Source organism: Globicephala melas, chromosome X, assembly GCF_963455315.2.
Source record: "Globicephala melas chromosome X, mGloMel1.2, whole genome shotgun sequence".
NCBI classification, from domain to species: Eukaryota; Metazoa; Chordata; class Mammalia; order Artiodactyla; family Delphinidae; genus Globicephala; species Globicephala melas.
In genome coordinates this window covers 112,245,104-112,257,545 of record NC_083335.1, presented here as the reverse complement: position 1 = coordinate 112,257,545, position 12,442 = coordinate 112,245,104, and the positions used below count along the sequence as shown (strand labels likewise).

The window sequence follows — 12,442 nt, the reverse complement described above, 5'->3', positions numbered from 1 at the left end:
GAACAGAGACTGTATGGCCCCCAAAGACTAAACTATTTACTCTCTGGCCCTTTATAGAAAATGTTGGCTGAGTGCTGACATGGTGAAGTGGGGGTCATTTTTCCTTCCTGGAATGGGTATTGAGGAAAATGTGAGTTTGAACAGAAGGGATGGAACTTCAAAACCCTTTGGTAGGAAATAGGGAGCTGGCTCACGGGACATGGAAATCTCTGTTCTCACCCGGCAGCAAACTCTGCCTCAGACCCAGATACTGAGAATCAGTGGAATGGAAACTGGTTAAACGTATTGATTACATCTATCCTTCCATCTGTCTGTCCATCCATCCATCCATCCATCTTATTGAGTATACACTTGTTAATTTTTACAGGATCATATCATTACTCAAAGAAAAGATAACCATGGTAGGGAAAAAAATTTTTTTAAATATAGAAGAGACCCCTGCCCCCCAAAAAAGGAGAAAACCAACCATAATCCCACCAAGTTTAGATAACCATGGTTACATTTTGGTATGTGTCCTTCTTATCTTTTTTCCTACGGGGAAAAGGAAGTCTTTATTGAGTGCCTACTACATGCCAGGCAGTATGCTAAGCACTGAGGATATAAAATGGTGGAAGCTTGGTCTTGACCTCAAGGTTGGAGAGCAGTGACCCAAAGCACTGCAGTATGGGGTGACAGGTGCAGTAATAGCTGCCCGAAGAGATACGAGAAAAGCAGGGCAGAAGGAGGGACCGTCTCTTCCTGGACTGTTATATTCAAGGCAAGTCTTAGAGGGTGCCTGGGAGTCTGCCACAGGAGCAAGAATATTCCAGACAGAGGGGGAAGTAACTGATGTTTCCCAGGCGCCTATTAGGTACTTAGGAGTCTTACTGAGAATATCTCATGTAATCATCACAACAGCTCTGGGAGGTAGATATTATCATTCCCGTTTTACAGATGAGGAAATTGAGACTCTGAGAGGTTAAGGCATTTGCCGAAGCCCGTGCAGATAGCTCGAGGTGGAGGCAGGATTTAAACTCGGGTCTGTTGCCCATGCTCTCCCCACTTGATCATGCAGCCTCCCCAGGATAACCAAGTCATGGTGTCCACCTTCACTGAGTTTTATTTAGCAAATATTTATTAAGCATCCACTATGTACCAGGTAAAGAATATTTGAGGACTGTGGCCTCAAAAAGTCCTATAGGATCTCTCATCGTGTGTGGGTGTGGGTGAAGGGAGGTGGCGACGTTGGAGGAATCTATGTGCAAAGGCAGGTTATGCTTTGGTTTCAGACAGAACTTGAAACTGATCTAGACTCCAAATATATATGTTGAATTTCTTCCCTCCTCGGTTGTAAGACTCTGGGCCCCTTCTTGGAAGAGGTGGACCCATCATGTTGCATTGTTTGCCCGCTAGAGAGGCCATGCTAACTGGATGATTTTAATACACCAAAGGTGAAGGTTGCCATTCATTTGTTAGGTCAGTCAACCAATCACCAGTGCTCTGGTGGGGCTGGGCCATATGTATGGAGTAGGGAGGGAAACAGGAAAGTAACCCCTTCCCGAGTTGCAGCTGTCCAGAGAAATGGCTGTCTCATGGCGGACGGAAGACAGGCCTGGCTTGACAGTCTGCCATAGGAGTTCTCGGGAAGGGCCCTCACGTGCGCAGAATGGATTAGAAGAGGCTTCCTGGAGCAGCCGCATCTCCAACACCTCTTATTGGGCTGGCTGGCTAGCGAGCAGCTCCACGGGAGCGCTAGGAGAGGTTCAGATCTCCACTCAAAACCCGGGAGGTGCTTTAACTTCCAAATTCCACCGGGAGGGGTGCGTGAGGATTGGAGGGTGGGGATGCATCTCAGCCTCCCTTTCTCCGGAACACACACAGAGCCGCCCATGGTGTTAGGGAGCTGCACCATGAAATATGGCGTGGCCATAGGTAAAATTATGAAGGAGTCGCTTCCAAAGGCTTCACCCTGAAACCTTACCGTCTCCACCGTGTGCACACCGTTTATTGCCACCACTGCTGAGAAAGGGAGCTGTTAGTGTGATGCCGAGAGGAGGAGCCGAAAATGGTAAGATTTATTGTGGGAATAAAACCCTGGGCAGATTGCCTCTTGTTAAATACGTGTGTTGGGCCCAGTGTCAAAGCAGTTCACTGCAGGCAAACACAGTGGTCTTGCTGGAAGATTCTCTTAACTGCTCTGTGCCTCTGTTTCTCTCTTTGTGGGATGGCATATTAAATGGTTGTTAAGAAAGGATCGGTGAGTGGGCAGATATTTGATTCTTTTTCAGGTTCCTTTGTCCAACTGTCCGTTTACTGCTTTGCTCGTGACTGGTCGCCCAGGTGACCTCCACAATGGTCATGATGTTCACCTCACAGCTGCTCCCCAGCCCCTACCTACTGATGGTCTGTGACTGCTGCCCAAAGGATGCTTCTCATCACCATTCACCAGAGCTCTCTCGAGGGCCTCCTGTGGGCCAGGTCCTGGGCTGGGGACATGGTAATGGACGAGAGACCTGACCTTTCCCTCCAGAGGTCTCGCTGAGCTTGACCTCGGGATCTTTTTATACCTAGGAAGTCTGGGAGGTTGTGCAACCAGCCAAGTTAATCTTGGTGCTCAACAGGTTGAGGGTCCATCAAACCCACTTCCTGCCTTTTATTTTTGGGAAGATTTCAAGCCCAGGGTTCCAGCCTAACTAGAGATCCTAGGGTTCTCTCCTGGCTTCTTGTCAACTACCTCCACCACCCACAAGTGCTCTAAGTTGGAGCAAATGACACAAACTAACTGGACCAGCACCGTCCAATAGGACTTTCTGCAGTGATGGAAATGTTTTGATTGGTGCTCTTCCGTATGGTAGGCACTAGCCACAGGTGGGTACTGAGCCCTTGAAAGGTGGCCAGTCAGAACTGCGATGTGCCGTAAGTGGAAAACTTCAAAGCTGTAGTACCAGAAATGCAAAATATCTCAGTATGCATTTTTCTGTTGATTATGGTAAAACTCTAATAGTTTGAGCATATTGGGTTGAATAAAGTATGCTCTTGAAATCAATTTCACCTGTGCATTTTACTGTTTAAAGGTGCTACTGACATTAAAAAAAATTACATAGGTGGCTTGCATTATATTTTTATTGGACAGTGCTGTTCTAAACCTTGGTTTTCTTATCTGGAGAATGGGAGGATAGGCCAGAGATCAGTAAGGTGCACTCATCTCAAAGATGTTGTGATTTCCCCCCCCCCCCCGCGCACCTAACTCATTGTGTGAATTGACTACGCAGCCATGTGGACCGTGGTCAAGGTTAATGTAGCAGGTGCTATCAGGCCCCCCTCACATCCCCTCAGCACGTACCATTCTAGTACATGCTGAAGGCATCCTACTTCAAGCACCCATAGCTCTTCCTCTTAGGGTTCTCTATCGACCTGCAGGAGGGAGGCCAACGGTGCCTCCAGGAATTGCCCTCGGCCAGCGATGGATGGGAGTTGGAGGATAAATACCCCAGTTCCCATGCCCCTCAGGTGGCACACTAAGGCGTGTTCTACACTCTTTCCCAGAGTTCCCCAGCAGGACTGAGCCTCAGTACCCACAGTGGTATCCTACTCAAGAATCCTCCCTTTATCGGCTTCCTTCCCTTCCCTGTCTCACTTCCCCATTCACCTACAGGTACTTTCTAGGATCACTTCCTATGTAAACTACTTCACTCCCATCCTCTTCTGAGTCTGCGCCTGGATGAATGCAGAGGAGCCTTTCAGTGGTTTTTCCTGTTCTATCAGCTCATCAGAACCTCTGGCACATTAACCAATAAGTAGATGCTTAATGTTGTTCTTCAGTTAGTCCTGTCCCACAGAACTGCAGACGTAACTACCTGGCGCCCTCTCCTTGCCCTCCCAAACATGCTACCTCACATGAATGGGCACTTTCGGCTACATTTTGCCTACATTAATGATTTCTATTTTAATACTAGTTTCCAACCTCGGTTTTCATGCGTAAATTAGTTCAAGTGTCTGGCGTACATTGTCACGTGCGTGCATCCTCTACAAATGGTTGTGCTTTTGTGTACTTTACTGTGTTTGTTTTTTTATGTATTATTTGTGTGAAAAGTATTATAAACCTATTACAGTATAGTACGGTACTCTATAGCCAACTGTGTTAGGTGGGTACCAAAGCTAACTTTGTTGGACTTACGAACAAATTGGACTTGCGAATGTGCTCTCGGAACGGAACTTGTTCGTATGTAGGGGACTTACTGTATTCAACAAATTTATTGAATGCCTGCTATGAGTCACTAGGGATGGGAGGGAGTGCAAGGTGAAGCAGAGGAGGAGCTAAAGATGTCCCAACCCCTCCAGTGCCTCCCCATATCACTCAGAATACAAGCCCAGGTCTTTATAACCATCTTTAAAATCTGTCCTGATTCCCAAATCCTTTCCCACCCCTCTGGCATCTTGATATCCGTAGTGTGGTTGGAAGAATAGAAGGCTGTTATGTGAGGTTAGAAGGGGGACTAGCTTTCAGTAATTTAATTTCACTTGATGTAATTGATTTATTCGTGCATTCACTTGTTTGACACACATTTATTGATTATCACCTCCAGGTCAGGGCCTGTGCTAAACACTGGGTTATTGGTGGTAGATGATGTTTCAGTTCTCATGAACCTTATACTGTAGTCTGTAGAGAGGAACCCGAGCAGTAAACAGATTGGCAGGTATCTCAGCAATCATACCTGGTGATAAGCTCTCTGAAGAAAAAGCAAGACATAGGGACAAGAATAATGGGAGAAACCTAATTTGTATTGAGGGTCAGGAGAGGCATCCCTGGGGGAAGTAACCTTTAAATTGAGGCCCTAAAGAGAAAGATAAGTCAGACAGGGGTAGAGGTGAGAGCGGAGGTTTTTCAGCAGAGGTTCTGAAGATTGCCAGGGAGGTTCTGAACTTGGCACACTGATAGGCCTCTGCTCTACCCTTGTGCTTCGGATCCACTCTGCGTGAGGCATCCTTGTGGACCACTCTGCCCTTGAGAAACCAGCAGAGGCAGGTGTGTGGAAGCAGGGAGGTTGAAATACGAGGAGAGTCTCTGAAGACAGAGCCAACTCAACACACAAGGGTTCTGGGAGGAGAATTAGAGAGAGTGATCACACGAGGCTGCCCATCTCCCCGACACACACACACACACACACACACACACACACACACACACCCTCATACTCGGACACACTTAGTTGGCCAGAAGTAAGTAGGGTTTACTCCCATTTCTATCAGTGACAAAATGTGCAAATCAGGAAAATTTCTCTTTGTTTTCTTCCTCAGCTTCCGTAGGATTTCATCCCACAAAACTGACCTCTGTTCTCTGCACACTGAACTTAGAATCAGAAGGCTCTCTCACTTGTTACTTGAACGTGAATTACTTGAAGCTTAATTTTCCTTGTCTGTAGCATGAGGATACTGTATTTGCCCTATCTCTTCACAGCAACTTTTATGCAAAGGCTTTAGGAAATATAAATCACTATACAATATTTTTTAATTTAATAGACTTTTAAATTATGTGTATATATAATTTTTAGTAAATTTATTTATTTATTTTCAGCTGTGTCGGGTCTTCGTTGCTGCACACGGGCTTTCTCTAGTTGCGGCGAGCGGGGACTGCTCTTCGTTGCGGTGCACGGGCTTCTCATTGCAGTGGCTTCTCTTGTAGCGGAGCACAGGCTCTAGGCGCGCGGGCTTCAGTAGTTGTGGCGCGCGGGCTTCAGTAGTTGTGGCACGTGGGCTTCAGTAGTTGTGGCTCGCGGGCTCTAGAACGCAGGCCCAGTAGTTGTGGCGCACGGGCTTAGTTGCTCCGCGGCATGTGGGTTTTTCCCAGACCAGGGCCCGAACCCGTGTCCCCTGCATTGGCAGGTGGATTCTTAACCACTGCGCCACCAGGGAAGTCCCTATGTATGTATTTTTAATTGAGGTATAGTTGATGTACAATAGGTTTTATTTTTAAAAGCAGTTTTAGGTTCACAGCAGGACTGAGTAGAAAGTACAGAGATTTCCCTGTACAGTAGCTTCCCCCTACTATCAGTGCCCCCCGCCAGAGTGGTACATCTGTTATGATTGATGAGCCTACGTTGGTATATCATTGTCACTCAGAATCCGTAGTTTACATTAGGTTTCACTCTTGGTGTTGTATATTGTGTGGGTTTTGAGCATTGTAAAACATAATAGTAATAATTGTGCTGGTTATTCTTCACCCCCACCCCCAAGATGCATCCTCCACCCTCTTTGCCTGGTTCTGTGCCCCTAGAGGCAGACTACATCACCCAGATTCCCTGGCAGCTGACTTCTGATGGGGTTCTGCCAATGGGTGGGCCCAGCAAGAGATCAGAAGACAGGAGGAGAGAGAGGCTGAAATATTGCTTCCCTGGTCCTTGCCTGTTTCAGCGCTCCATCTCTGGCGAGAACTGGGTCCCCCCATGACCACAGAATCTGACCTGTGGCCCCTCGGCCCCAGCTTTCACTGCAATCCAGTGATGCCGTGTCCTCCCTTTGTCCCCTTCAGCACATGGTAATGGCACAGTCTCTGGACTTTGTCATAGTCTCTGGACTTTAACATCTCTCGTTTGTTCCCTTAACCTGCCCACAAAGTAGTCCCTTCACTGGAATCTCTTCGTTTGAACCATTTGGGCTGAGTTCTGTTTCTTGTTGGAATTCTCACTCGTATAATCATAACAGCAAAAGTGGCAATAACAACTCAACCACAACTTTATTACGTGTTTGCCATGGGCCAGTTTCTATGTTAATTCTTTCAAAAACATTGGCTGGATTAAAGGTTAATTTTCAGAACCTTTTTTTTTTAGATTCCATATATATGTGTTAGCATACGGTATTTGTTTTTCTCTTTCTGACTTACTTCACTCTGTATTACCTAGGGGCAGGACAGGAATAAAGATGCAGACGTAGAGAATGGACTTGAGGACATGGGGAGGGGGAAGGGTAAGCTGGGAAGAAGTGAGAGAGTGGCATGGACATATATACACTACCAAATGTAAAACCGGTAGCTAGTGGGAAGCAGCCGCATAGCACAGGGAGATCAGCTCGGTGCTTTGTGACCGCCTAGAGGGGTGGGATAGGGAGGGTGGGAGGGAGGGAGACGCAAGAGGGAGGAGATATGGGGATATATGTATATGTATAGCTGATTCACTCTGTTATACAGCAGAAACTAACACACCACTGTCAAGCAATTATATTCCAATAAAGATGTTAAAAAAAATAAAGGTTAATTTTCAAGAAAACCTCATCTATGACTTTCATACAGATGTAAAGTGAACACATGTTGACTGACAAAGACTCTCTCCTCAACCTAACTCTAGTCAGGCTCCTCTAAGTCCTCAAGGCCCCAGCTTTGGGCGCTGTCGTTGGTCTGCTTATTCAAGAGTCTCGCTGAGTCAGTTTAGCCACAGTCCTCCACTGTTTGAATGCCGCCGCTCTTGCATCCGATCGTATTTCTCATCCCCTCTCCCTGGGCATCGTATGACCCTGGCCTGCCTTCAGCAAGCGTCCTATCAAATCAGTTTAGCCAGAATCTCCCTCATCCCTGAGCCTCTTAGTAGTTTTCCATCCACGGACCCCCCCTGGCCCCACCTTTGGCTATAAACCTTCACTTGTCCTTGTTTTTGGAGTTGAGTCTGATCTCTCTCCCCCTGTGCAAAACCACTGTAGTAACCCCCCTGGATAAAGTCTGCCTTACTGTCTTTAATAAGTGTCACGAAATTTTTTCTTTAACATGACAAAGACTCTTTCCTTGACCAGACTCGAGACAGGCTCCTCTGAGGTCTCTTTTTGACCAGGCCTCATCTTTGGGCCTTGTCGTTGGCCTGCCTAGTCCAGTGTTAGCAAGAATCCTGCTAAATCAGGTTAGTGAGAACCACTCCATTCCTGATATCTGATCACCCTTGATATCTGATCAAATTCCCCATCGTCCATCCTTGGTATCTCATCAGCCTGGCCTGCGTTCACCAAGAATCCTCCTATACTTGATGTTTCCTCTTAGTAATTTGAGACCCACTGCTTCCTTCACTCTGCTCATTGGCTGTAAATCCCCAGCTGTCTTTGCCATATTCTGAGTTGAGCCCGACCTCGCCACCATTGTAGTAGTCCTGACACCTATTGCAATAGTGTTGAATAAAGTCTTCCTTACCATTTTAACAACTGTCAGAATAACTTTTTCTTCAACGATATTAAATATTTAATTCATTAATGAGGGGACTGGTAGGATGGTAGAACCTGTTCAAGAACAGACACACTTATAGATCAGGGATATTGAAATGAATATGCAAACACAGGCAAATTTGATCTCTCCCACGGGGCGGCCGGCACATCAAATGGAACCTCTAATGGACAGAATTTGCATGTCTATAGACAAGAACAATTTTGCAAATCCAGAGTTGTAAAATGGCTCAATGGCAACTGAGAAAGGTGTGCTCTAGCCTACTGCCCATGGGCCAAATGCAGCCCACCGCCTGCCTTTGTAAATAAAGTTTTATGGGAACACGGCCACGCACATTCATTTGTGTATTTCCTCTGGTTGCTTCCATGCTCCAGTGGCAGAACTGAGTCGTTGCAGCAGTGGCCAGGTGGCCCACAAAACCTTAAATATTTACTCTCTGGCTGTTTACAGGAAAGGTTACTTGACCTCCCTGCTATGGAGACTGTATTGTTTTCCGTTGGAGCTGATAAGGAATATATCAGCATGGGCTCCATTTTACAAGTAAAAAAACTAATACCAGGTAAGTGACAGAACCTGAACTCTAACCTAGGTCAGCCTGATTCCATCCTTAGTGCTAGCATCAGCAAGCAGTTTAGCTGACCCTAATAACGAAAAACACCTTAGAAGTTATTTCACCTTTAAGAAAGAAGATGTCTTCAGAAAGGCATGTGTGTGGAGGCATGTGTGTGTGCGTGTGTGTGCGTGCGTGTGTGTGTGTGTGTGTGTGTGTAGTGGGGGACACAGTTAAGAAAAGAGTGCCTGCTTTGATAACTGCTTAGCTTAATTTTACTTTTATTCCTTGGTGTAAAACTACTTTCACGAGAGCACGTGAATTAAATTGCGGCAGCCTTGTACAAGGCAGGACACGGGTTGTACATCACTGAACGAGGATCTGAACCAGAAACTGAAAATTCTGAGACAGTTTTGTACTGTTTTTCTTTGGGATGTTTGCTCTTTCTGAACCTAGCGGGCGTCAGAATCCTCCATAGTCAGTGCGAGTTAACATCTGTGGTCGCCTTCTTCAATAGTCAGCTCCTCCCTCCCTCCCCATTTATTACATTTTTCTTCTAGTTTAAAGCTGTTGAAAGTGCTAGTCTCTGAAAGGGATTAAGTGGGTTAATTAGCATTAAAAAGGCCCTTGATTTAGGCGGTATTTAAAATCTCGAAACACTGCCTCTGCTGGCCACCCCTCCCCCCATTTTGTGAATGGGAAAGTGGGCTGGAAAAACTCCAGCTATAAGGAGAATGTCTGAGCCTCAACCCAGCCCAGCCCGTTCCCCAGTCCAATTCGGAAATCATCTCTTTCGTATCAGGTTGCACGTGAAATCTTTGTCCAATCTTTTTCGGTACGCGCTCCTAAATAATACTTCCCAGAGTATGACTAATAGTCCAAAGACGCAGTGGGTGAATTTCAATGGCTGAACCGCTGGGGAGAAAATGAATGGACTGTTAATAGGATCGCTCTGGAAATAATAGCTAAATTATTAAACTGCAGTGTGGTGGGTGTCCCTTCCTCTGTGTGGCAAATTAGATTGGAAGGTGCCACTGTGAACGTCTCAGGAATATTACATTGCACAGCTCTGTGGAGGGATTTAAACCTTTTCTATAGCCTTCTCTCCTTCACCAGAGTTCGTGTCTATTTCTCTTTTTCTTTAGCTTTTATTAGTAGAGGGTGGAGCAGACAGTGTTGGTCTTCTGCCACACCCCCTCGGTACCCACCTCTACGCCAAAGGCTCTTTACTCCAAACACCTGCAAGCCTCGGCCAGCAGGACCTTTTTGAGCCCTGAGAGCATGTGGGTCCACCCTCAGGGGAAACCCAGAGTTCCTGAGAACTAATCCCTCCATGGCCGCCCTCGTGTAATGATGGGTGTGAATCGGTGGATAAAAACCCAGCCTCCTAACCCCTCCATTGGAGCAACGATGGGTAACTCTAAGGTAGAGGGCAACCGGGGGCTCTGGGATTCCCCAGCAGGACTGCACCCCAGTGACCCCAGTGTTTGATAACGTTCCATTTACTGGCTGCCTCTCCTTCCTGTCTCACTTCCTCTACTGCTGTTTCCTGGAATCACCACATAAAGAAACGATTTGCACTCAAATCCTTGTCTTAGGTCCCGCTTCTAGGGTAACCCACACCAAGACAGAGAGTCAGTAGAAAGATTTTTCCTCACCAGTTATCCTGCAGCAAAGGCGACACTTTATAATTCCTTCTCACAGAAGCACTTCACCATGTCCCCTGCTCTGACTGGAGGGCAGCATGTTGCAGTGGGAAAGCCGTGAACTTTGGGGTGAGATTCAATCTGGAGTTCAAATCCCGCCTTTGCCATTGGCTGGCTGTTTGACCTGTGTGGCCTTGCTGAAGTGATTCTGCCTCAGTGACTCTTCATTTGCCCACTTATTTTGAGGGCAAAAAATACCTCCCTCCAGAATTGCTGAGAGAATCAAGGACGTAATGTAGGTCCACAGCTCAGGACAGTGCTTAGCGTATAGGAGTAAACCGACAGATGGCCGTTCTTTGACCTCCAAAAGGCTGCGCCACGGTCACTACCAAGAGAATGTAATGTTCTTGTCCTTGAAGCTTTTGTCATGCGAGAATAGAGCAAACAGATACCCAGTCCATCTTTTAATTAGTTTTTGAGAACTTTCTGACATCATGGACTAAACTGCATTGTATTAATATTCTAGTCTTCTAGTTCTATGACAAACAAAAAAATGCATGAGCACAAAACCCCAAAGTAAAACAAAGCAGGGAGAAGCTTAGAAAACTAAATATGGAACTCAGCTCTAACAGCTGAATGGAGAAAGGAATTCGAATAATTTAAAAATCACAAGTGGATGTAAAGTGTAAAGAAATGGAAACTTACAGACTATTTAAAACCTGGAATTGCTGACTGTTCAGAAACGACACAGATGGATCAAGAGTGGTGAACAGCCAGAAAGGATTGTGGATGGATCTGCATTGCTTTAGCGGCTCCCCATGCCACCTGTCTCTGAGGACAGCCAGACAATTTGGTATGGAACAAGGCTAATGCTGGCAGCAGATCCAGTGACAGTAACCAGCCTAACGGTAGATCCTTCCACTGGGTTTGCAATGACGAACTATGCCCCAGAAGTCTGGTGGCTCTTACTGATTTGGGCACCCTAATGCCCCATTGTGCAGCCAGTTAAAAGGCTTGAAATGTGAGTTCATGAGTAGTCTCAGAAGATACATCCCAACCTGCCCAATAGCCTTTCATCTCTGGAGAGTGGATTCAATGTCACTGAATCCAGGGTTGCCATGCATCATAGGAAAACAAGACTGTTGCAGTGCCGGCCTCCAGAGAGAGTTCCTCTAGGTCATGGTTGAGGCACGTGGATGGGTGGGGAGTGGGGGTGAGGAAAGCCCACACCGTTGCTGCCTGTGTGGTACGTGTCCTGACCACGTGCAAAGATGACCCGAGAGCTGGTTGGGGTCAGGGTGACTCCAACATGACTGGACAGGCTTGTTGGACACACTCAATGATGGCTTCCCCAATGCCAGCAGTTATAATGGCCTGCTCAGTTGAGTCGGGAGGCTTATTCTCTGCCACCTGGCCCTGAGCCCCTGTACTCTCTCGTCATATTTCCTTGATCTCGAAACCTCCTTTCCCAATGAGAGAGCCACACTGCTAGCAAGGACCACCAGGCTCAGGGTGACCAGGGTCTGCTGGCAGCTGTGCTGTTGTGCTGACGTCCTCTTCCAGTGCATCCGTGATCATAGCAAAGGCTTTAAAGATGGCATTCAGGGGTCCAGCCAAAGTGATAATTCTCTCAGCACAGTTCCCTTTGGAGATGTCGATAGGTGCACCACTCTCCCCACGCATCTTCTTAACTGATTCTCTGTTCTTTCTGATGAGGCTGCCAACTTCCTTTCCACGCATAAAGAGCTGTATGGTGAGAGTGACATTTGATCCACTTGCAATCATACCCTCCATCCGCCCCTGTTGCCTTCTTGACAACCCCTCTTGTTCCTCCTCTGGCCTTCTACCCTTCCCCTTCCCACCCACTCCCCTTTTCTTCTCCAGCCTACAGTTTTTGGCTTTGACCACTACCAGTGACCAATGACTTGACCATTTCAAGTCTAGCTCCTTGGAATACCGCTGGACATAGAGACATATTATTACAGGTGTCACACAAAGCACTAAGCATAAAAGGAAAAAACGGATACATTTGATTACGTTTAAATGAAGAACTTCTGTTCAACAAAAGAC

The 12,442-nt window shown here is 46.6% G+C and overlaps 1 pseudogene; it reads right to left on the bottom strand.

Annotated features, from left to right (window-relative positions):
- Positions 1 to 11,177: 11,177 nt before the first annotated feature.
- On the bottom strand, positions 11,178 to 12,166 carry LOC115847925 (poly(rC)-binding protein 2 pseudogene; annotated as a pseudogene).
- Between the last annotated feature and the right edge of the window lie 276 nt (positions 12,167 to 12,442).